This window comes from Giraffa tippelskirchi, chromosome 5 (assembly GCF_054371585.1).
Source record: "Giraffa tippelskirchi isolate mGirTip1 chromosome 5, T2T-mGirTip1v1.2.pri, whole genome shotgun sequence".
Lineage (NCBI taxonomy): Eukaryota > Metazoa > Chordata > Mammalia > Artiodactyla > Giraffidae > Giraffa > Giraffa tippelskirchi.
The window spans coordinates 24,551,123-24,574,489 of NC_137279.1; the positions used below are offsets into that span (position 1 = coordinate 24,551,123).

At 35.5% G+C, this 23,367-nt stretch overlaps 2 protein-coding genes across 17 annotated transcripts in view; one reads left to right on the forward strand and one right to left on the reverse strand.

Moving 5' to 3' along the window:
• Window positions 1-23,367, reverse strand: part of LOC145505160 (uncharacterized) — a 38,472-nt gene that overhangs the window by 14,259 nt on the left and 846 nt on the right. The window lies entirely within an intron of this gene.
• RC3H1 (ring finger and CCCH-type domains 1) overlaps window positions 1-23,367 on the forward strand; it is a 70,882-nt gene that overhangs the window by 5,067 nt on the left and 42,448 nt on the right. For 4 of the 16 annotated variants that reach the window (XM_081493683.1, XM_081493691.1, XM_081493695.1 and 1 more), the window contains exon 2: window positions 8,678-8,771. The exons of the other annotated variants lie outside the window; for them this stretch is intronic. The gene's annotated coding sequence lies outside the window, so the exon portion shown is untranslated. The remainder of the gene's footprint in view (window positions 1-8,677; window positions 8,772-23,367) is intronic. 16 annotated transcript variants of the gene reach the window in all.

Here is a 23,367-nt window from a genome sequence, read left to right on the forward strand (position 1 = left end):
GTTGAGTCTATACATTTTCATGTGTGAAGTTTACTCAATCTGAAGTGACGTTGCACTATATCCGCAAGACAGTTAGCTTTAGCATGTTTATTTATATCCAGTCTTGGTCAGATTTGTGCTTGTTTACTTCTTGTATTCTTGTTTACTCTTTATGTAATATTAGACATTTCTCATCAGTTCACAGTATTTCTGATTGTTTGAGGTTTGAGAAAATTTTAGTAAAAATTTTGAGTTCACCTTCCATGCACAGCTGAGCTGACTAAAATTGTGTTCTGTCCTAGAAGACTAAATATTGCAAGGTTCATTTATATATTTTTTGAGATTATTTTACAAATGTATGTCAGAACAATATTTTGATGTTTGTCAGGCATTTTAGCACTGATATCAATACGTACCTATTACTGTACATATACGGTGATAATTTAGCTTGTAATGCTTTTTTTCTAAATATCTCTAAGATCTAAATAGCATTTGAATGTGGTAGTTTTGAAGAACTCTAAAATAGTCTATATATTGTAACATAAAGTTTTTTAAATGGAGGTTTAAATTGCATAATATAAAATTAACCATATTTAACAGTTCAGTGGCAATACATTCACAATGTTGTACAACCACCACCTCTGTCTAATTCCAAAACATTTTATCACCCCAAAAGGGAGCTCTTGTACCCATTGAGCAGTTACTCCCCATTCCCTCTCCCCCAGTCCCTGGCAACCCACCATACTACTTTCTCTATGAATTTAACATAAAATCATTTTGAGCCAAGATTGAACATGAGTACTGTGTATAATTGAAGTTGCAAGGAAAGACTTTGTGATATGATTGTTAGGAATCAAAAACCACCTCATTCTTTGTGTTCTTCTCTAAGTACAGTAGGCATGCTGCCAGGGATTCTTTATGGGAGAAAAGTTGGAAGTCACAGCATTTTGAAGTTTTTGTTTTGATCACTCCAGAGAAGTTGTACTTAAACTCTCAGATTCATTAGGGTTGTGAGAAGTAACTAAATTTTAATGTTCTCTACAATTGTGAGCAATGAATACTTAGTCTGTTGTCTGCAACTTGTTTGCCTTTTGTTTTTTCTTAATATATAGAAGAAACTTGGAATATTAATAAGCAAGAACTTATTTGAAGTTACAGTAGAAAATGTTTGTTAGATTGAAGCTCTTTTATCTTTATGAGTCTAACTTTATGACTTATTCAGCTAACATTTGAGGCTGTTTGGAGTTAGGATTTGCTTGTTGACTAAATCTTCAAAACCTTGGTCTTGGCTCTATACGTAATTCCCTCCAAAAGCATGGACACTGTTAAACAGAAGCAATTGGTTTGTAAATGTTTGTTGGTTGATTGAGGGAGAAAATAAACAGACTTTTTTTTTCTTTCTGGAATAAAGTATAATAAAGTTGGACTTTTGTAAATTTAGAATTACTGCTGAATTTGAAGCTTTAGTTTTGGGGTTTGAAAATACTTTTATTCTTTTCCAAAATTCAAAATTAGGTACTTCCCCTAATTAAATTTAAATTTTAATGTTTATGGTGAGAAGTGAAATACAGAGTTTATATTATCTGTTAAAGATTTATAATACTTTACAGATACAGAAGCTCTAAGCAGGGAAGAAGGATTTAAATTTTGATGCTAATTTCCTCTCTTTTAGGTAAAATTTAATTATTAAATTTAGTTTTAAGCGGAACTTTAAAAGTGATAAAAAAGAATTATATAGATATATTTAGAATTCAATGCAGTAAAATTCCTGCTTTCTTTTCTTCTCTCTTTTTTTAAAAAAATATTTATTTATTTGGCTGCACCTGGTCTAAGTTGCAGGTGTGGGATCTAGTTCGCTGACCAGGGATCAAACTCAGGTCCCCTGCATTGGGAGCGTGGAGTCTTAGCTCCTGGACCACCAGCAAAGTCCCCTTCTTTTTTTTTACTCGTGACTTTTTTCAGAAAATGTCAACTCTCTTTGTAAATATTTATGTTTACAGCAGCAGCATACCTCATTTGTGTTTGATAGTAACATTTATTAGAAAGCTAGTGTGCTAAATTAATACATTTAATCATAAAAGAACATCTTTAAATGAGGTTATGTTTAGAGATTATGCTTGAAAATACGGTTAGTGTAAGATTTGTGAATGAAACAGGATCATTATATTCTTAGCTTTATTATAAAACAGTGTATCATCTGGCCAGATCCCAATGCAGAATAAGAAATAGACAAAAAAACCTTTATTAAATATTAATGAACTAAATCATCTATATGAAGGCAACTGGCTTAGAACCTCTCTTGCACTGTGTGTAATTCTAAGAAGTTTGATTATCTGCTTTATAATTTCACAGCAGATTAAAAATGCAAATTAGATGTGGGAGTAGAGGCACTCTAGGTGAGATGGACAGCAGGAAGAGTAGTAAGATAAAAAATCACCTTTGTCGTTGTTCAGTCTCTAAGTCGTGTCTGACTATTTGCAATCCCATGGACTACAGCATGCCAGGCTTCCCTGTCCTTCACTGTCTGCCGGAGTTTGCTCAAACTCATGTCCATTGAATCAGTGATGCTATCTAACCATCTCATCCTCTGCCACCCTCTTCTCCTTTTGCCTTCAGTCTTTCCCAGCATCAAGGTCCTTTCCAATGAGTCGGCTGTTCCCATTGGAGCTTCAGCATCAGTCCTTCCAATGAATATTCAGGGTTGATTTCCTTGCAGTCCAAAAGACACTCAAGAATCTTCTCCAGCACCATGATTTGAAGGCATCAGTTCTTCGGCGCTCAAGCTCCTTTATGGTCCAACTCTCACATCCATACCTGGCTACTGGAAGAACCATGGCTTTGATACGGACCTTTATCAGCAAAGTGATGTCTCTGCTTTTTAATATGCTGTCTAGATTTGTCATAGCTTTCCTTCCAAGGAGCAAACGTCTCTTAATTTCATGGCTGCAATCACTGTCTGCAGTGCTTTTGGAGCCCACTGTTTCCACTTTTCCCCCTTCTATTTGCCATGAAGTAATGGGACTGGGTGCCATGGTCTTTTTTTTTTTAATGTTGAGTTTTAAGCCAGCTTTTTCACTCGGCTCTTTCACCCTCATCAAGAGGCTCTTTAGTTCCTCTTCACTTTCTGCCATTAGAGTGGTATCATCTGCATATCTGAGGTTGTTGATATTTCTCCCAGCAATATTGATTCCAGCTTGTATTCATCCAGTCCTGCATTATCACATTAGCTTGGGACAATGAAATACAAAGACACTTTAGACTCCTGAGTATATCATTAATTAATTAATTAATTATTGTATTTTACTGTATAACCTGTTGTTCTTCTTGATAGATTCATTTTGGGGAAATTTACTTATGTGTGTGATTTGGGGAATCATAAAACTATATACAGAGTATATTAAAACATAGACTTTGGAGTCAGATGTATCTTAGTTCCCATCTTTTATCATATAACTGTATAATTCTTTGTCTCTAAAAACAGAAACGGTAATATCTTAAAGGATTGTTTTGAAATTTAAGTGAGTTAACCCGTATCTTTAATATAGTATGCATTCAATAAATGTTACTTTCTTACTTAAATTTTGTTTAATGAAAATCACTTTAGAAAGATATTTATCTAGAATATTTGAACATTTTCTGCTGTCAAATGTTAGTGTTCAACATAAACTTTGTGTACTGGTGGAGTTGGTGGTAAAAAATGAAATACCATTCTCATTCTTCCCACATCAGTCTTTCATTAATATGAACCTGTGCTGTTTAATACCAGCCACTAGCTACATGTGATTATTTAAATTTAAAATTTTAATGGACTTTCTTATAAAGCAGTTTTAGGTTTATAGAAAAATTGCACTGTAAGTACAGCATTTCCATGTATGCCTTTCCCCACAGTTACTTCTGTTAACATCTTACATTAGTTTGGTGCATTTGTTATAATTGATAAACCAGTATTGACAAATTATTAACTAAAGTCCATAGTTTACTTTACAGTTCGTGATTTGTATTGTACAGTTCTATGGGTGAGATTGTCTTTCACTTAGCAACGTACGTTTAAGGTTCTTCCCTGTCTCTCCATGACTTGATAGTTCATTTCTTTTTATTGCTAAATAATGCTGTGTTGTATGGATAAATTTAAATTTTAATTAATTAAAACCAGAATTTAAAATTTAGTTCCTCAGTTGCACCAGCCACATTTCCAGGGTTCAGTAGCTACATGTGGCTCGGTTCAGTTCAGTCACTCAGTTGTGTCTGACTCTTTGTGACCCTATGGACTGCACTATGCCAGGCTTCCCTGTCCATCACTACATGTAGCTACATGTGGCTAGTGGCTACTGTATTGGAAAATGCAGATATAGCACATTTCCATCATCTCAAGAAGTTCTATTGAAGAATGCTGATGCCAACCAAAGTCTGATTCTCCATTTACATTCACTCTCACAGAGAATTTACCTATTGGCACAGCCTCAATGTCTCATTAAGCCTACATTTTCAGTGCTTTGGCTTATGCTGCCAGCAGTCCTAAACTTAACATAATTTAAAATTCTTTACTCCCTCAAAGAAACAGCCTTTCCAGATGCTGTCCATTATAATGTGGTTTCCTATCAGGGCATCATCTTTTACTCCACTCTTCTTGTCCCTAAAATCTAGAGTCATCTTTTTCTTTATTTTTTCTCTACACCTTTTGAATGTTTGTCAAAGGTAAACATGTCTCAGAGCTAATAACTGGCAGAGATTAGATCAGAATCTAGAACTCCTTTTTCTAGTTCTCTCTGGGGATTTCCACTAGTTGGGGGTGCTTTTACAATAATTTTAAAGTTGCAGTCGCGTTTGAAGAGTTTATTGGGGACTGTGTGATTTATATCAAAACTGTAGAGGTTATAGCTATAGATTTAATAAATAGTGATGTACTAATTCTTTTAAAAATAAGAACGTGAAAATGAAGACATTTATCTTATTTCACTGATTCTTCTCTATAATTTGGTTATGATGGAAAATTTTTTTTGCTCTGTGTGTGACCCACTTTGCATAATAAAAATTAATTTCCTGTACTAATATGAATTGGCTGGTAAGAGTGAATAGAATTTTAACTGAACTTTGTTGCCATCCAAAATTCTCTGTTGGTGCCCTGCTGTCCTTTATATTCTATTCAGATACTTTGTAACATCCAATTTGGTTACCACATGAACTTGTATCTTCTTAAACATTCTTCACATTATCCTGTTCAAGTTTCCAGAACTTGAAAAATGGAGAGCCTTTTGTCAGTCTCTTTTGCTTTTCTTTTGAGGTAAGCTGTACCTCTGCTTTTGCTGAAAATAGCCATACTGTGTATGGTCTTGATTTGACCTTCACTGTACACTGGTTATGCTTGCTCAAAAGTTCATTTTTGTGGAAACCTTCTGTTAAAGAGTAGCAGTCTTGCATGTTTAAGTACTGTATTAAAAAAAAAAAAAAAAAGCCTGAATTTTAACCTTCATTTTGAAATGCTTTCCCTGTAATTACTGCTCTTAAAACCCATGTTTTATATGTCAGTTTTTACATTAATTACTGTTTTGATTAAAACTGTCACTCTTTGCTTGAATCTAGCCTCTCTTTAAATTTATTAAAAACTTTTTAAAAATGTAAGGCTCTTCATATATCTAGAAAAGTTGAGTTACGAGTTATCTGAGTCAAGTTTTTCCGAAATGTCATTTTACTAGGTAGGTCTGCAGTTGATAAAATCTGCACATAAGGGCACAAAAGTTCCTTTCAACTTACTCTCTTTCTCCTGCTTTAGAAAGAAGAGGAGGAGGGAGAGAGGGTTTTTTGAATAAGAAAATTCTTAGGATAGAAAATGTAATATTTAAATCTCTTTAAAAGCATTTAAGAGTAACTTAGAATATCACAAAGCTTAGAACAGATAATCTCATGAAAACATCTTTAAATATTGAAGCTGTAGCACCTATTCCCCTAATGATTGACATGCATTATTAGTTAATTCACTGTATTCAGAGTATTAAAATAAAACTTTAAGCATCTTCACAGCTGTATAATGACAAAATGATAAGTGGCAGAGGAGAAGGAAGGGGCGGGGAGCAAAGTCCTATCAATTGAATCTCCATTTTTGAGAGATTTCAAATTCAGTTATTGACTTTTTAAAATATTCTTTTTAGTTTTAAAAAGACTGGTTGTTTTTGTTTGTTTTTAGAGCAGTTTTAGATTCACAGTAAAATTGAGAAGGTACCAAGTTTTTCCCCACACATACATAGCCACCCTTATTATCAACATTCACCACCAGAGTGGTACATTGATTACAACTGATGAACTTAAAATTGATGTTTAAGTCTATAGTTTATATTAGGGTTAGGGTTCACCCTTGGTGTTGTACATTCTATGGATTTGTACAATATGCATTCTTCTTTCATTTAGTAATATGCCTCTTCCATGTCTCTTCCTGGCTTGGTAGTTCATTTGTTTATTTATTTATTTTTTTATTACTGAATAACATTCCATTGTCTGATTGTACCACAGTTATTTATCCGTTCACTGGTGGACGTCTTGGTTGGTTGCTTCCAAGTTTTGCAATTATGAATAAAGCTGCTGTAAATATCCACATGCAGGTTTTAGTGTGGATACAAATTTTCAGCTCCTTTGGGTAAATATCAAGGAGAGTGATTGCTGGATTATATGGTAAGAATATGTTTAGTTTTGTAAGGAACTGCCAAATTGTCTTCCAAACTAATTGGCCCATTTTGCCTTCCTAGCCACAATGAATTAGAGTTCCTGTTGGCCCCACATCTCTGTCAACATTTGATGTTGTCTGTGTTCCAGATTTTGGCCATTCTAATAGTGTGTAGTGGTGTTTTATTGTTTTAATTTGCATTCCCTGATAACATACGATGTGAAGTATCTTTTCATATGTTTATGTGGAATCTAATATTGTATAGCCGGAGTCACACAATATATAGCCTTTTCAGATTAGCTTCTTTATCCTTAACTTTTTAATCTGTCACTTCAGTTTTAGCTTTACCTCATTCGTAGATATTTTTAAGAATGTGGTTAATTTTGGAGGCATACTTTCTTCTAAATATTAAGTACTAGCATTAAAAAAATAGAACCAATGTGATATATTCTGCACTGTTACCTTTCATGTGACTTGTCCAGCACTATCTTTAGAAATATGAAACATGCCACAATCAGGTAGTGATATTTTTCAGTCATTTAAAAATTATTGAGCAAATATGTGCCATACAGCAGCTTCCCTGGTGGCTCAGTGGTAAAGAATATGCCTGTAATTCAGAAGACATGGAGATGTGGGTTTAATCCCTGGGTTGGGAAGATCCCCTGGTGGACGAAATGGCAGCCTATTCCAGTATTCTTGCTTGGAAAATTCCATGGGCAGAGAAGTCTGGTGGCCTACAGTCCACGGGGTCAGAAAGAGACACAACTAAGCAACTAAACAACAATGAAATGGCATACTGCAGTATGAAACAATATGGATTTTCTCTTATAGATAAAGTTTAGAATGTATTGGAGTCATCCGAGGGGCAACCTAATATACTCTGGGCTTTAAAGAGATTTCTTGAGTTTCCTGAATTGAATGAGACTTAAAGGGTGAATAGGGGTTTAACATCCCTGACTTATTTGAGCCAGACAAGACCTAGAGTGAAAAAGCATATGTTGTATGTGGGGAAATCTTCATACTTTTGTTGCTAAAATATAAAATCTGAGGCAGATGGTGATGAAAAATAAAGCTGGAGAGGTGGGTAGGGGCCACATCCCAGGGGTCTTGTATGACTTGTTCAAGCAGTTGGGATCAATTCTGCTAAGGCACCATCAACGAGTTGTGTTGTGTTTTGTTTTTTTTTAATGTTTGAGGTACAAAACACACCCACTAAAGGGCAAAAATCATAGGTGTACATCTCGATGACTTTTTACGTATGTACACTTGTGTAACCACCATCCAGATCAAGATATTCAGTGTTTCTGGCATCCAAGAATTCTTTCTACTCTTTCCTCTCCCCAATGTTTCCTGACTTTCCCAAGAGTAAATTCTCACTTCTAGCACCATAGTCTGTTTTGCTTCAAAATCGTACATCATGTATTCTTTTTGCTCCTTCTATAAACTGAATCCTGCAGAAGGTGCTATTTTGTTTTTGGCGTTGTTGACTGTAGTATCTCTGAAATTTGGCCATGTTATATTTAAGAGTAGATCAGTTGGTCTATTTTTATTTTTGCTGTATAGTATTCCATTGTATGAAATTGTCACAGTTTATCCCCTCTACTGTTTATGAACATTTGGATTGTTTACAGTCTGTTTTTGGCATCTTATGAGTAAAGCTGTTATGAACATTATTGCATACGTATTTTGGTAGCCATATATAGTCATTCCTCTGGCAGTGAAATTTGGGAGTCATTAGTAGGCTTTTGTTTAGTCTAAGAGGATACTGCCAGTTTTCCAAATATACCAGTTTACACTGCTAGCAGCATTGTATGAGAATTTTGCATGCTCATATAGTCTTTAATATGTGGTATTGTCAGTTAATTTTTTTTTAGCCATTTTGCTAGGTATAGTTTCTCATTGCCATTTTACTTTAAACTCCCCTCGTGATGACTCTTTAATAAGCATCTTATACACTTATTGGCCATTTTGATATCCTCTTATGAAAGAGGATCTTTCAAGTTATTGTCCTTTTTTTATTGCTTTTTTTTTTTTTGGTCATAGAAGAAAACCATAAGTGAATGAGCAGCTGCTGTGAGGAGGGTGAAGGAAGACAAAGCTGGAGACAGATCACTTAGAAGGTTACTGTGAGATCCAGGTGAGAGAGACTATATACATCCTGTATGAGAGCAGGGACTTTGTTTCACTCAGGAACTACATCTTCAGATCCTAAGGCACTATGTGGCACATGGTCAGTGCTCAATAAGTAATTTTTGAATGAATGAATGATTACAGCCTTCAATCATGGAAGGAGAGATAGGAAGGAAGATACAGATATAAGAGATAATATACAATTTTTAATGAAGGTAGAAGAGGATGGAATCTAGGATGCTTGCCAGATTACTAGGTGTGTACATTGAGTCAAGTTGTGTAGTGAGGTAACTAAAGAAACAAAGGCTACAGAAGAAATTACCGGTTTAAAAAAATAGGGACAGGTTAATTACCATGTGACCTTGTGCATATTACCTAACATTTGTGCTCAGTTTCTTCAACTGTAATATTAAGAAATAATGATATCTGATATCTAATAGGGCCATTGTGAGGACTAGGTGAGATAATCCATGTAAAATTTAGAATAGTGCCTGGCACATAAAATATACTCAAAAACGATGAGAGATAGAAACAAACAAAAATCCCTGTCTTCATGGAACTTAAATTTTACTAGTGGCAGTTCCACACTGTAGCAAAATAAGAGAAACAGCATATTGAATGGTGAGAAGTATTTTGGAGAAAAATTAATCAGGAATGAGATGGGAAGCACAGATTGTGGTGGTAGTGTGATTTGGGTTGAGGGGTCCATTTTAAATAGGGTGATCAACTATGGCCCTCCCTAAGGGAATTCACGTAGTAATATGTGTAGGGAAATAGGGAGAAGGTTCAGGATTGGGTGAGGGACAAATTGTTCGTAATTTAAGATGAGAAAGGAGGCCCCCTATTTTATGAAAGAATAGAGTGTAAAATTAGATGTGTTTATTGTATAACCCACGACGGTTTGGCATATCCCATCCTTTTATCCTCTGTTACCTGTTGCACACACAGGTAATGTGTGTTACACAGACCTAAGCATGTATTTATTCCCTTAAAGATCATTGTTACCTATTTTGTGCTTAATTCTGATACAGTAGTAACAAATCAGTAGGTTCTCTAACAGTAGCTACTAGTTGGGAACAGCAAAATATCTTTTTTACAATTTATATGCCTTTTTCAAACCACTTGATATATGTAAATAAGATACGTTGTAGCTGTAGGCTTCTGGGTTTGGACTCTATGTAGCAATTGGTTCATTCTTTTTAACTCTTCAAAATAAAAGTTTGCCTGAGATTAACAGTCTAGAAATAGATCAAAAGTGGAAAATGAATCTATACTTTTTTTTTTAAGCATTCTTTTTCAAGTATGTGCAGTTGAATACCCTTGTGTCTTTGTGTTCTGGAAATAGTTTGAATTTTTTCAGGCATATTTCACTAAAATAAACAGTGATAAAAATGTCCTTAGGCCTTGGCCAGTAGATTATGGGGACTTTTTAATAATACTAATGTTATTGTTATTTTGCTATTATTAAATAGGTTGTATCTTTAACACAAAGATTCCCTAGGTCAGAGTGTACACTTAAGTATCACCCACCCATTGCAAAAGAAGCACATTGCATTTGAAGCTTACCTATTCTGAATACATCTGCCTGTTTTTTCTTTGCTGCCCAGTTCTAGACTCAGTCAGAGCCCTATGGTAGGTAGCTATGAAGTTCCACAAGGAAGTCTAGGACACAAGCTCCCTCAGGAAAAAAAAGTAGAAACAAGTAAAAGTAAAGGCCTAGGGCTATTAGTGTGGCACATGTGCTGCTTTGTTTTCTTGAGTAAAGAGGGAATTCTTTGCTCTCCCGTTTTGTTGTTTAATACCTGGTATTTTCCTTCTAGTTCAGCACCAGAAATTTGCTTCATTCAAAATCCAAATGTCATCAGTATTCAAAAATGAGTTCATGAAGGTTTGCTTTCTAATTGTAGTTTAACTGGAATGTTTTGTAACAGATTAGTAATGTAAATGTAGGAAAAAGAATCTTAATATGTTGAATGAAAGAAGCCAAAATAGAAAACACATGCTGATGACTTCATTACATAGAATTTTAAAATAGTTAAAATTAATCTACAGTATTAAAAGTTAGGATAGCAGTGGCCTCTGACAAGAATAAAGAGATAAGTGACTGAGAAGGATAGCGAGGGGGCTTTCTGGGAAGGGTGGGGTATACAGGTATGCTCACTTTGATAATTCATTGAGCTGAACACTCTGTATACCTTTTATGTATGTATGTTATATTTCAATATATTAAGGATCTTAAAATACTTATAAAATTAAAATTCACTTTGTTTTTTAGTCCCCTGATTATTTCTCAGTGAAATATTCTAATATGCTTTGTGGGTCTCTTCCAAAGAAATAATAGAAGTTTCTGTAACCTGATCAGAAGGTTGTTGGAGGATTAAATGAGATGGTTTGTAAGTGCTTAGCACCCAGATCCCACCCCTGCCACATACAGGTTTGGGATAGAGGGGGAAAAGATTCAGGGAGTACGTAAAGGTAGTTATAGGTGGGTGAAAGCAAGTATAGCTTGCTGAAGATGACTAAGGTGATACTGGTAAGGAAGGTTAGGCCTTTAGATTGTACCAATGAAGACTAATAACACCTAATGGGAGTATTTGAATCACTTTGAATAAGAGTTAATAATGCTGCTCTGGCACATCAACATGGAGGACTGTTACACAGATGACAATTTAAGTGTATAGGTTGGAATAGAACACAAAGGTTCAGATAAATTTAAATTAAGCCTAAGTAGTACATATTGTTAAGTCTAAGGATTTGTTGTTCGTGCTGTGCTTTGAAAATATCACCATTTTGGTACACTTGAGTGCTCTTCCCCTCAGTTACTGATAATTTATGCTGCAAGAATAAGAAGCTAAATTTAGGCATGTGGTGTTTGTGAAGGTACTTAAATATATTGGTAATTTTTAGGCCTTATAAAAAGACAAGATTCACTTTATTAAAAGTTTGCAATTCAGTTGAGGGAAACTTTTAGATTCTAGTATGAATATTATATTCAGTATTACTCTTTTCTCAAAAGGCTATAGTGAAATTTATAAATGTAAAATTGTGTCTTGACTATATAAACAATTAGATAGTCTATTTCTGAGTAACAAACCACTCCAAAATTTAGAGTGGCTTAAAACAGCAACTATTTACTTATAATTGTGAGTTAGTGCTTGGAGCTAGGTTAGCTGCAGGTGGTTCTGCTGCTGGTCTCTGAGGTTAGTCATGCAGCTTCAGTCATCTGGCAGCTAAAACTGGGGCTGATTGTTCTAGGGGTCTGAGCTGGGACAATTTTTCTCTGTTCTGTTGGTCTTATCTCAGGTCTAGCTCAAGTCCCCTTACATAGTGGCACCATGTTCCAAGAGAGCAAGAGTGGAAAGTTGCAAGGTTTCTTGAGGCTTATGTTCTGTCTGGAGCTCTACAAACATCACTAATGCTATATTCAACTACAGTTTTCAGAGTAAGCCAAGGTCACCCAGATTCAAAGTGGGGGAATAGATTCTCTTTCTTGATCGAAAGAACAGCAAAGTAAAATTACAAAGGCGTGTAGCTACAGGGATGGGAGGAACTGTGGCCATCTTTGCAGACTGTCACAGTAAATGATTAAAAAACCTAAGGGAAAAGTTTTTTAAGAGTAAAGTTAGATAAACCAGGTTGGAATCTCAACCCTTGGTGACTGTGAGATCTTAAGAACATTGCTTGCCTTTTCTGAGCCCTGATTTTCTCAAAGTTGTAATAATATTTTGCAAGGTTATTATGAGGATTAAAAAATAAGACACTTTAAGTTTTTAGAATATTTTGACCCATCACAAATTCTATTATTATTTTAGAACTTGTCATTCCTTTAAATTTCCATTTGCTTATGTTGTTGTTGTTCAGTTGCTAAATCATGTCTAACTCTTTGCAGCCCCATGGACTGCAGCATGCCAGATTTCCCTATCCTTCACTATCTCCTGGAGTTTGCTCTAATTCATGTCCATTGAGTCCGTGATGCTATCTTATCCTCTGTTGCCCTCTTTCTTTGCCTCCAGTCTTTCCCAGCATCAGGGTCTTTACCAGTGAATCGGCTCACATGGCCAAAGTATTGGAGCATCAGCTTCAGCATCAGTCCTTCCAATGAATATTCAAGGTTGATTTCTTTTAGGATTGACTGGTTTGATCTCCAGTCCATGGGACTCTTAAGAGTCCAGCACCATAGTTCAAAAGTATCACTTCTTTGGCTGTCAGTCTTCTTTAGGGTCCAACTCTCACATCTGTACATGACTACTGGAAAAGCTGTAGCTTTGACTTTATAGATCTTGTCGGCAAAGAGATGTCTTTGCTTTTTAGTATGCTGTCTGGGTTTGTCATCTTGCTCACTTATTACCTTAACCTGTGATAATCTCCTTCAAAGATAGGAATGCCAGCATAACTTGCTACTAATGGTGGTGTCCCAGAGGCCCTCTGAAAGATACAGTTGAGAATTTTTTCCTCTATTATTTGCTAGCTTTGATGTTAAGACTCGATTGCTTATAAGTTGTCTGCTGAAAATAATCAAACAAAACCTAGATTTTATATTTGGGTACATCAGCCTTGAAGTATCTCTCTACCTCCCTCTTCCAAGTTGAAATGTGTATAGTCATTGTAAAAAGCAACTGTCAAGATTTTTTAAAATTGCATTTATACCTCATAAACAAACTAATATTAAACTATTTGGGACATTAGAATATTTGGGTTTTTAAGCTTTTAATGTCTTTTGTTTATAAGTTTTTCTTTTGTAGTGTTTAGGGAAGAAATCATCTAAAATTGACATTACTTGACAGTATCAAATTCAGAACTTATATTTTGGCCACATAGAATTTGTCATCATGTTGCTGGTGTCAGATATCTTTTTTCCCCAATGTCTTAAGGTGGGAAAGTAAGATTATTGATTTGAGACTTTCTTCTTTTTTAATATGGACACTTAAAGCTATTAATATCCATCTAAGCCTTGTTTTAGATGTATCCCATGAATTTTGGTATGGTGTGTCTTCATTTTCATTCATTTCAAAATATTTTCTAATTTCCTTTTGATTTCTTCTTTGACTTATTGGTTATTTAGCAGTATGTTGTTTAATTTCCCTATATTTGTGAGTTTAAGTTTTTTTCTGTTGTTGGTAATTTCATTCCATTGTGTGCAGAGACAAGCTTACTGAGACTTGTTTTATCATCTAGCATATGGTCTATCTTGGAGAATGTTTCATAAGCATAAACACTTAAAGAGTTCTGTTGTGTTGAGCATTCTATGGATGTCTTTTAAGGCTAGTTGATTTATAGTGTTATTCAAGTCTTATCTATCCTTGTTTATCTGTACACGATACTTTGGATAGTAAAGCCCTAGGTTTCTTCTCTAGCAGCTTTCTATTAATTCAGTTGACTTTCTGTTGGTGAAAGCATAAATATTCCAGCTTGATATGTTGGCTATTGTATATTAGCTGGCTTCTTCTGTATTAAAACCATAGCTGCTGCTGCTAAGTTGCGTCAGTCGTGTCTGACTCTGTGCGACCCCATAGATGGCAGCCCACCAGGCTCCGCCGTCCCTGGGATTCTCCAGGCAAGAACACTGAAGTGGGTTGCCATTTCCTTCTCCAGTGCGTGAAAGTGAAAAGTGAAAGTGAAGTCGCTCAGTCGTGTCCGACTCTTTGCGACCCCGGACTGCAGCCTACCAGGCTCCTCCATCCATGGGGTTACCCAGGCAAGAGTACTGGAGTGGGGTGCCATTGCCCTCTCCATAAACCATAGAGAAGATATCAAGAAAGGGGGTGGGGGGAAGCCCAAGACATTCTCTGATTTTAAAGAACCTGCTCTGTTGAGGATAGTTTTAACATGAACTTAAGAAATTGTCACAGCAATCCAGGTAAGAGATGTTGGCAGCCTAAAGTAAGGATTTAAGAATGGATGGAAAGGTTTCAAAAAACACTGAGGAAATAAAATGAATGGGACAAGATGATTGTTAGTTGAGGGGAGAGCAGGCTTGAGGAAAAGTGAATAGTGAAGGATGATTTCTCATGCTTCTCTCAACAGGTAAGTCACTTCATCATTAAAATAGGGAACAAAAGGTTTGGTATGGTTGAGATAGTTTGAGACCCCAGTTGGACATGGATGACTAGTAGTCAACTGGTTATATGATGCTGGCACTCAGAAGAGTGGCTTGAAATTTTGGAAGTCAGAAGCATCCAGTTGGTAGTCAAAAGCTGAAAGTAGCTGAAATCACTCAGGGAAATTTTTTAGAGAGGAGAATTGAGGAAGGAATTCTGAAGAACCGCATATATTCCAAGGATGGGCAGAGAAGGAGAAGCCCTCAAAAGGGACATGTAAGGAGTGGCCTGCTAATTAGTGGAATACCTGGAAAGTATGCCATTATAGAAGCCCAAAAGGGCAGCATTTGCAGGAGAAACTGGTTAACATTACTAAACACTATATAGAAAGAAAGAAGATAAGGATTGAGATGTGACTGTTGAATTTCATAAGAAGATTGTTGATATGCTAATAGTGGTTGGGATAAAGTGATAGTTTGAAAACTCAAAGGTGCGGGAGAAGAGAATAGAGACCAGAAGACAGGCACAGGGATTGAGTTACTTTTTTTTTTCTTTTTTACTTATAACATTGTGGAGATAGAAGTCAATTTGTTGTTTTTTGTTTTGAGCTCCTTTTCACAAAGATATAAGCTTAAATGCTTCCATATAAGCAAGGAAAGAACTAATAAATTAGGGTACATTGAAGAAACAGTATTAGTGTTGTGCCTTAAAATGTATCAATTTCACTGAATTCCTCAGGAGCAATTTCACTGAATTCCTCAGGAGTTTTATAAATTAGTATTTAACAATCTGGAATATAAATTTATGAGACACAAGTTAATTTTTTTTTATAGTGAACATTTTCCCTTACATTCAAGATTATTGAGGACTTGCCAATCAGATTTGTCATTGTGTCTCAGAATAACTTCTGGGGACAGGAGGAGTAAACTTCCTTTATAAAAAGGAGCCATTATTTTAGCAGGAGGACAGATTTCAAAAGATAAGTGAGTTATCTTTATGGCTTAAAAAGAGTCTTAATTAAGGAGACTTCAGACTTTTTTTCTTTCTTTAAGCTTATTTTCCTTTTTTTAAAGGATATTTAATTTTTAAAGTAAAATGAATTAATATACAGAAAGGGCTCAAAAAGTTTCTGTGCATTGTTCTTGGTGTTGGTTTTGTTATTGTTTTTTAGGAAGTGTTATTATTAAGAAGACATCAATTTTCACAAAGAAAACAAGTTTCAGACATCTACAATTAATTTGAAAGCAGTTAACAAGATAACAGATCAACCAAAATGCATTGACACATTCCAAAATATATCTGACTTTGGTTATTATCATTATTCTTTGATGTTTGGGCCACCATTAAATGGTGAGGACATATGTACATACAGCGTATGTAGTCTTCAGCAGAATATTAATGCAAACTAAAAAAAATAACTCTTTGCTATGACAGATAAGTTTCCCTGCCTACTACCTGACAGCTCCTTTTAAGATGATACTTTTGACTTTGGCCTTTTTATTTCATCACCTCTTTAATAACTCTAATGATCTCTTGTGGAGCACATTTTACACACAATGTAGAACTTTGCTATATAAAATAGAAACCTGAAGCTTCAAACTATATACCCAAAGCTGGTAGCTGTCCTTCACTTATAGTGTTTCAGCTTGATCAGGCAACTTCTCTTTGAATGGCTTTACCCTTCCTTACTATTTCCTCGTCTAAATTTGGCTTTACGTTGGAAGTAGAAGTATTTGTTTTTGTCCCTCTGAACACTGGGAAAATAAGCCACCTAAATTAGCCCTTTGCAGCTTTCTTAACCCTTTTTATCAAGTTCTATTTTCCTGTTCCTCCTCTTAAGTCAGAAGCCCTTCTCTTTATACCGGTCCTAAGAATTTGTCTATATTTGCACTAACATTAACATATTAAGTTATTTATATCTAGGATGTTGTGTACAATATAAAGTTACAATTCAGTTTATTTTGGGAAGAAGTGTTTTTACAGTCAAAATTGGGTCTTCACAGGCTGTTATTGCTGGAGAAACCTTGAGCCTTCAGAAATCTCACACTTTTATATACGAATTAATTAATATTCTGCTGAGAATTATAACACTGAGTGGTATTATACTAAACCTTCATTTATTTTTCTTCTTTTTGTTTTTTTTTCTGTTCTTAACATCACTTTCAAGATAGTTAAAAATTTTCTCTTCTCTGATGTTGCCCTGTTTATTGGTTGCTATGGAAATGGCCCAGGCAAATGGCAAATTAAGGCCAAAAATAATAATTAAACTCATCTCATGGGGCAGGGTGGGGTGGAAGGAGATCCAGGATTTTCTTCTTACAGACAATAAGGTTTTGTTTGTTTGATGTAATATCTTGCTCTAGGTAACTTAGCTGTGAATTCACATAAGAACTGAGTTTTAGTCTCAGCTCGACAATTTATTAGCCTTGGGCAAGTTATTTAATGCTGCTGAAGATCAAGAGTTACCTATTAAATGGGTATAATAATGCTTCTGAAAAGTGACTAGGCCAGAATAGATACTTGAGGAATTTTAATTTTCTTATTTCTCCCTCTAAATCAGACACACATGGAGAAGGAAATGGCAACCCACTCCAGTATTCTTGCCTGGAAAAGTCCATGGACGGAGGAGCCTGGTGGGCTGCAGTCCATGTGGTTACATGACTGAGCATGTGTGCATGAGGGTGGAGGGAGATGGGTTGGTAGCAATAAACTGGTAGAACTAAAAAAATAAATAAATAAATCAGACACACATAAAATGAACCTTAATAGAGGAGATGGTAATAACTTTTTAACAATTTTTAAAATGTGAGTTTGTAATATATTTAAATTAAATCTTCAAAGCAGTATAATTTCGCTATTTATTTAATTTAGCTATTCCCTTGTAGCTCAGTCGGTAAAGAATCTGCCTGCAATGCAGGAGACCTGGGTTCAATTCCTGGGTCAGGAAGATCCCCTGGAGAAGGAAATGGCAACTCACTCCAGTATTCTTGCCTGGAGAAACCCATGGACAGAGGAATCTGGCAGGCTACAGTCTATGGCATTGCAAGAGTCAGACACGACTTAGCAACTAAACTACTACTACTAGAATTATTGCTGTGCTCATAGAACAATCTGAAAGATATCTTTATATTTTTAAATTAGTACATTAAAATTAAAAACTGTGACTTTATAAAAAGCCTTTAATGGCTATTTAAACAGCTTTATTGAAATATAATTTACATGCTGTAAAATTTACTTAAGTGTACAATTCAACAATTTTTAGTAAATTTGTAGAATAGTGCAACTATCAGCACAATAATTTTAGAACGTTTCCATCATCCCTAAAAGCTCTCTTGCCATAATGACTTAATTGCACATGTTAAGTGACAGAAATTTAGAGAATTTTAAAGTACCAGCTTATGGGTTAAGCTGGCCCGAGTTTGAATCATAGTCCAGCCACTTTAGTAGTATTTTGGTTTCTTTATCTTTAAAATGGAAATAACTGTATCACAGTGTTGCTGTGAACATTTAATTAATTAGGTATAGTATATAGAGCATTGATAGTATTGGCACCTAGTTGGTGCTTAACAAATACTGGTTACTGGTGGTGGTTTATATTGTGGTTTAGATTTGTGGTAGACATTTAAATGAGAGATGCACCTGAAAACACCTGGCATAAGACATGACATGTGGTTTACTTTTGGAAAGCCAAGCTCTGTTACACATCATGTTATCATAATTTTGTCTGTAGTAGCTCTTTGGGAATTGCTTTAATCACCCATAAACCTTAAGGCTCACAACATGTAGTTGTTTGTTGTTTTGCAGAGGCATGGATTTGAAATGAGTTACTACAAGGCATTTACATGACTTGGAGTTTGATGTCTGCAAACTAGTCACTTAGCTGGTGGAATGAGTCAGTGGTTTAATTGTTTACTGTTCACTGAAATAATTTTCTTACTCTGATAAGATTTTATTTCTTTTTAAAAGAAAAAAAAACTCTGGGAAAAGTCTAATGATAATATTGAAGATTAATTTATTAATATAGAAGGATAGGGATGAGATGATTAGATAGCATCACGGACTCAGTGGACATGAATCTGAGCAAACTCTGGGAGATGGTGAAGGATAGGTGAGCCTGGCATGCTGCAGCCCTTGGGATCGCAGAGTCGGACATGACTTAGTTACTGAACAACAACAGCATAAGAGATATTTTGAGTGATGGTTTTTAATCAGAATTTAGAAGTTGGGAAGAATTAGTAAAATGTCAATGTCACATTCTGTATAGTAACTCCTATCAATGATATGGAAGAAGGCACAGAAGACAACCTTCTAAATGCTGTCTAAGCATACTCCTACTGGTGTAAGAATGTGTATTTTATTGGGGAAGTTATATATGATTTTTTAAAATAAGTTTGGGCTTTCTTCAAGGTCAGACTGAGTGCTGTTTAATTTGTATTTTGAATTATCTATTATTGGTTATCAACAGTATGATCACCCAATTGTTGCCATCTACATAGGAGAGTAGGTCTTATTTAAACTGATGGGAAAGTTAACCATTGCTGTCATCATTGAGCAGCAGAGTGACTCTTGTATTTTTTTAGAAATAAGAGGATTCATCATTTATGCTCTGTTTCTGATTAGGAAGGTTCCAGTAGAATTACTCCTAATGAGCTACATTTAGTCTGAGCCCTAACACATAATGATTTTACCTGAAGACTTTGAGCACATGTGCATTAATTAATAGAATTTTTTTTGTTCTGACACAGCCTTGCTCTGAAGAAGTTTAAAGACTCTAGATGTTGGTATTTAGTAATTTTATCTTGTGTTTACTCTTTTTAATTTATTTATTTTTAAATTGAAGGATAATTGCTTTACAGAATTTTGTTGTTTTCTGTCAAACCTCAAGATGAATCAGCCATAGATATACATATATCCCCTCCCTTTTGAACCTCCCTTCCATCTCCCTCCCAATCGTACCCCTCTAGGTTGACACAGAGCCCCTGTTTCAGTTTCCTGAGACATACTACAAATTCCCATTGACTATCTGTTTTACATATGGTAATGTAAGTTTCCATGTTACTCTCTCCATACATCTCACCCTCTCCTCCCTTCTCATGTCCATAAATCTGTTATATATGTCTGTTTCTCCATTGCTGCCCTGCAAATAAATTCTTCAGTACCATTTTTCTAGATTCTGTATATATACATTAGTATACGATATTTATCTTTTTCTGACTTACTTCATTCTGTATAATGAGGTTCATCCACCTCATTAGAACTGGCTCAAATGTTCCTTTTTATGGCTGAGTAATATTCCACTGTGTATATGTACCACAACTTCCTTATCCATTCATCTGTTGGTGGACATCTAGGTTGCTTCCATGCTCTAACTATTGTAAATAGTGCTGCAATGAACAATGGGAAATGTGTCTTTTTCAATTCGGTTTCCTCAGGGTTTATGCCTAGGAGTGGGATTGCTGGGTCATATGGTGGTTTTAGTCCTAGTTTTTTAAGGAATCTCCATACCATCTTCCATAGTGGCTGTATCAATTTACATTCCCACCTACAGTGCAAGAGTGTTCCCATTTCTCCACACCCTCTCCGGCATTTATTGTTGTACACTTTTTGAAATGATGGCCATTCTGACTGGTGTGAAGTGGTATCTCATTGTAGTTTTGATTTGTATTTCTCTAATAATGAGCGATGTTGAGCATCTTTTCATGTGTTTGTTAGCCATCTGTATGTCTTCTTTGAAGAAATGTCTGTTTAGGTCTCTTTCCCACTTTTGATTGGGTTGTTTGCTTTTCTGGCATTGAGTTGTATGAGCTGCTCATATATTTTGGAAATTAATCCTTTGTCAGTTGTTTCATTTGGTAATATTTTCTCCCATTCTGAGGGTTGTCTTTTCACCTTGCTTATAGTTTTCCTTTGCTGTGCAAAAGCTGTTGAGTTGAATCAGGTCCCACTTGTTTACTTTTGTTTTTATTTCCATCACTCTAGGAGGTGGGTCATAGAGAATCTTGCTTTTGATTTATGTCATCAAGTGTTCTGCCTATGTTTCCCTCTAACAGTTTTATAGTTTCTGGTCTTGCATTTAGGTCTATAATCCATTTTGAGTTTATCTTTGTGTGTGGTGGTAGGAAGTGGTCTAATTTCATTCTTTTACGTGTAGCTGTCCAGTTTTCCCAGCACCATTTATTGAAGAGGCTGTCGTTGCCCCATTGTATATTCTTGCCTCCTTTGTCAAAAATAAGGTACCTATAGGTGTGTGGGTTTCTGGGCTTTCTATCTTGTTCCATTGGTCTATATTTCTGTTTTTGTGCCAGTACCATACTGTCTGGGAGAAGGCAATGGCACCCCACTCCAGTACTCTTGCCTGGAAAATCCCATGGACGGAGGAGCCTGGTAGGCTACAGTCCATGGGGTCGCTAAGAGTCGGACACGACTGAGCGACTTCACTTTCACTTTTCCCTTTCATGCACAGGAGAAGGAAATGGCAACCCACTCCAGTATTCTTGCCTGGAGAATCCTAGGGACGGCGGAGCCTGATGGGCTGCCGTCTATGGGGTCGCACAGAGTCGGACACGACTAAAGCGACTTAGCAGCAGCAGCAGCAGCACCATACTGTCTTGATGACTGTAACTTTGTAGTATAACCTGAAGTCAGAAAGGTTGATTCCTCCAGCTCCATTGTTCTTTCTCAAGACTGCTTTGGCTGATCAGGGTCTTTTGTGTTTCTACATGAATTGTGAAATTTTTTCTTGTGGTTCTGTGAAAACTGCCATTGGTAATTTGATAGGGATCACACTGAAACTAGATTGCATTTGGTAGTATAGTCATTTTCACAATATTGATTCTTTCTACCCAGGAACATGGAATATCTCTCCATTTATGTCGTCTTTGATTTCCTTCATTAGTGTCATAATTTTCTGTGTACAGTTTGTCTCCTTAGGTAAGTTTATTCCTAGATATTTAATTCTTTTTGTTGCAGTCGTGAATGGGATTGATTCCTTAATTTCTCTTTCTGATTTTTCATTGTTAGTATATAGAAATGCAAGTGATGGCTGTGTATTGATTTTGTATCCTGCAACTTTGCTAAATTCACTGATTAGCTCTAGTAATTTTCTGATACTATCTTTAGGATTTTCTGTGTACAGTATCATGTCACCTGCAAACAGAGCTTTACTTCTTCTTTTCTGATCTGGATTCCTTTTATTTCTTTTTCTTCTCTGATTGCTGTAGCTAGGACTTCCAGAACTATGTTGAATAACAGTGACAAAAGTGGACACCCTTGTCTTGTTCCTGATCTTAGGGGGAATGCTTTCAGTTTTTCATCATTGAGAATAATGTTTGCTGTAGGCTTATCATATATGGCCTTTACTATGTTGAAGTAGGTTTCTTCTATGCCCATTTTTTGAATAGTTTTGATCATAAATGGGTGCTGAATTTTTTCAAAGGCTTTTTCTGCATCTATTGAGATTATCATATGGTTTTTATCTTTCAATTTGTTAATATGGTGTATCACATTGATTGATTTGCATATGTTGAAGAATCCTTGCATCACTGGAATAAACCCAACTTGATCATGGTGTATGAGGTTTTTGATGTGTTGTTGAATTCTGTTTGCTAAAATTTTATTGAAAATTTTTGCATCTATGTTCATCAGTGATAATTGGCCTGTAGTTTTCTTTTTTGTGTGTTATCTTTGTCTAGTTTTGGTATCAGGGTGGTGACCTTGTAGAATGAGTTTGGAAGTGTTCCTCCCTCTGCAATTTTTTGAAAAAGTTTTAGAAGGATAGGCATTAGCTCTTCTCTAAATGTTTGCTAGAATTCTCCTGTGAAGGCATCTGGTCTTGGGCTTTTGTTTTTTGGGAGATTGTTGATCACAGCTTCAATTTCAGTGCTTGTAATTGGGTTGTTCATAATTTCTGCTTCTTCCTAGTTCTGTCTTGGAAGATTAAAGTTTTCTAAGAATCTGTCCATTTCTTCCAGGTTATCCATTTTATTGCCATATAGTTATTCATAATAGTCTCTTATAATCCTTTGTATTTCTGCATTGTTTGTTGCTACCTCTCCTTTTTCATTTCTTTTTCATTTATTTCTGCTCTGATCTTTATGATTTATTTCCTTCTGCTAATTTTTGTTTTTTTTTTTGTTGTTGTTGTTCTTCTTTTCCAGTTGCTCTAGGTGTAAAGTTAGTTTGTCTATTCTATGTCTTTCTTGTTTCTTGAGGTAGGATTGTATTGCTATAAACTTGCCTCTTAGAACTGCTTTTGCTGCATCCCATAGGTTTTGAGTTGTGTTTTCATTGTCATTTGTTTCTAGAAAGTTTTTAATTTCCCTTTTGATTTCTTCAGTAACCTGTTGGTTATTTAGAAATGTATTGTTTAATCTCCATGTGTTTGTGTTTCTTACAGTTTTCTTCTTGTAATTGATATCTAGTCTCATAGTGTTGTGTCAGAAAAGATGCTTGATAATGATTTCAATTTTCTTAAATTGACTGTTCCATGTGCACTTGAGAAGAAGGTGTATTCTTCTATATTTGGATGGAATGTCCTGATGATATCAATGAGATCCATCTCATCTA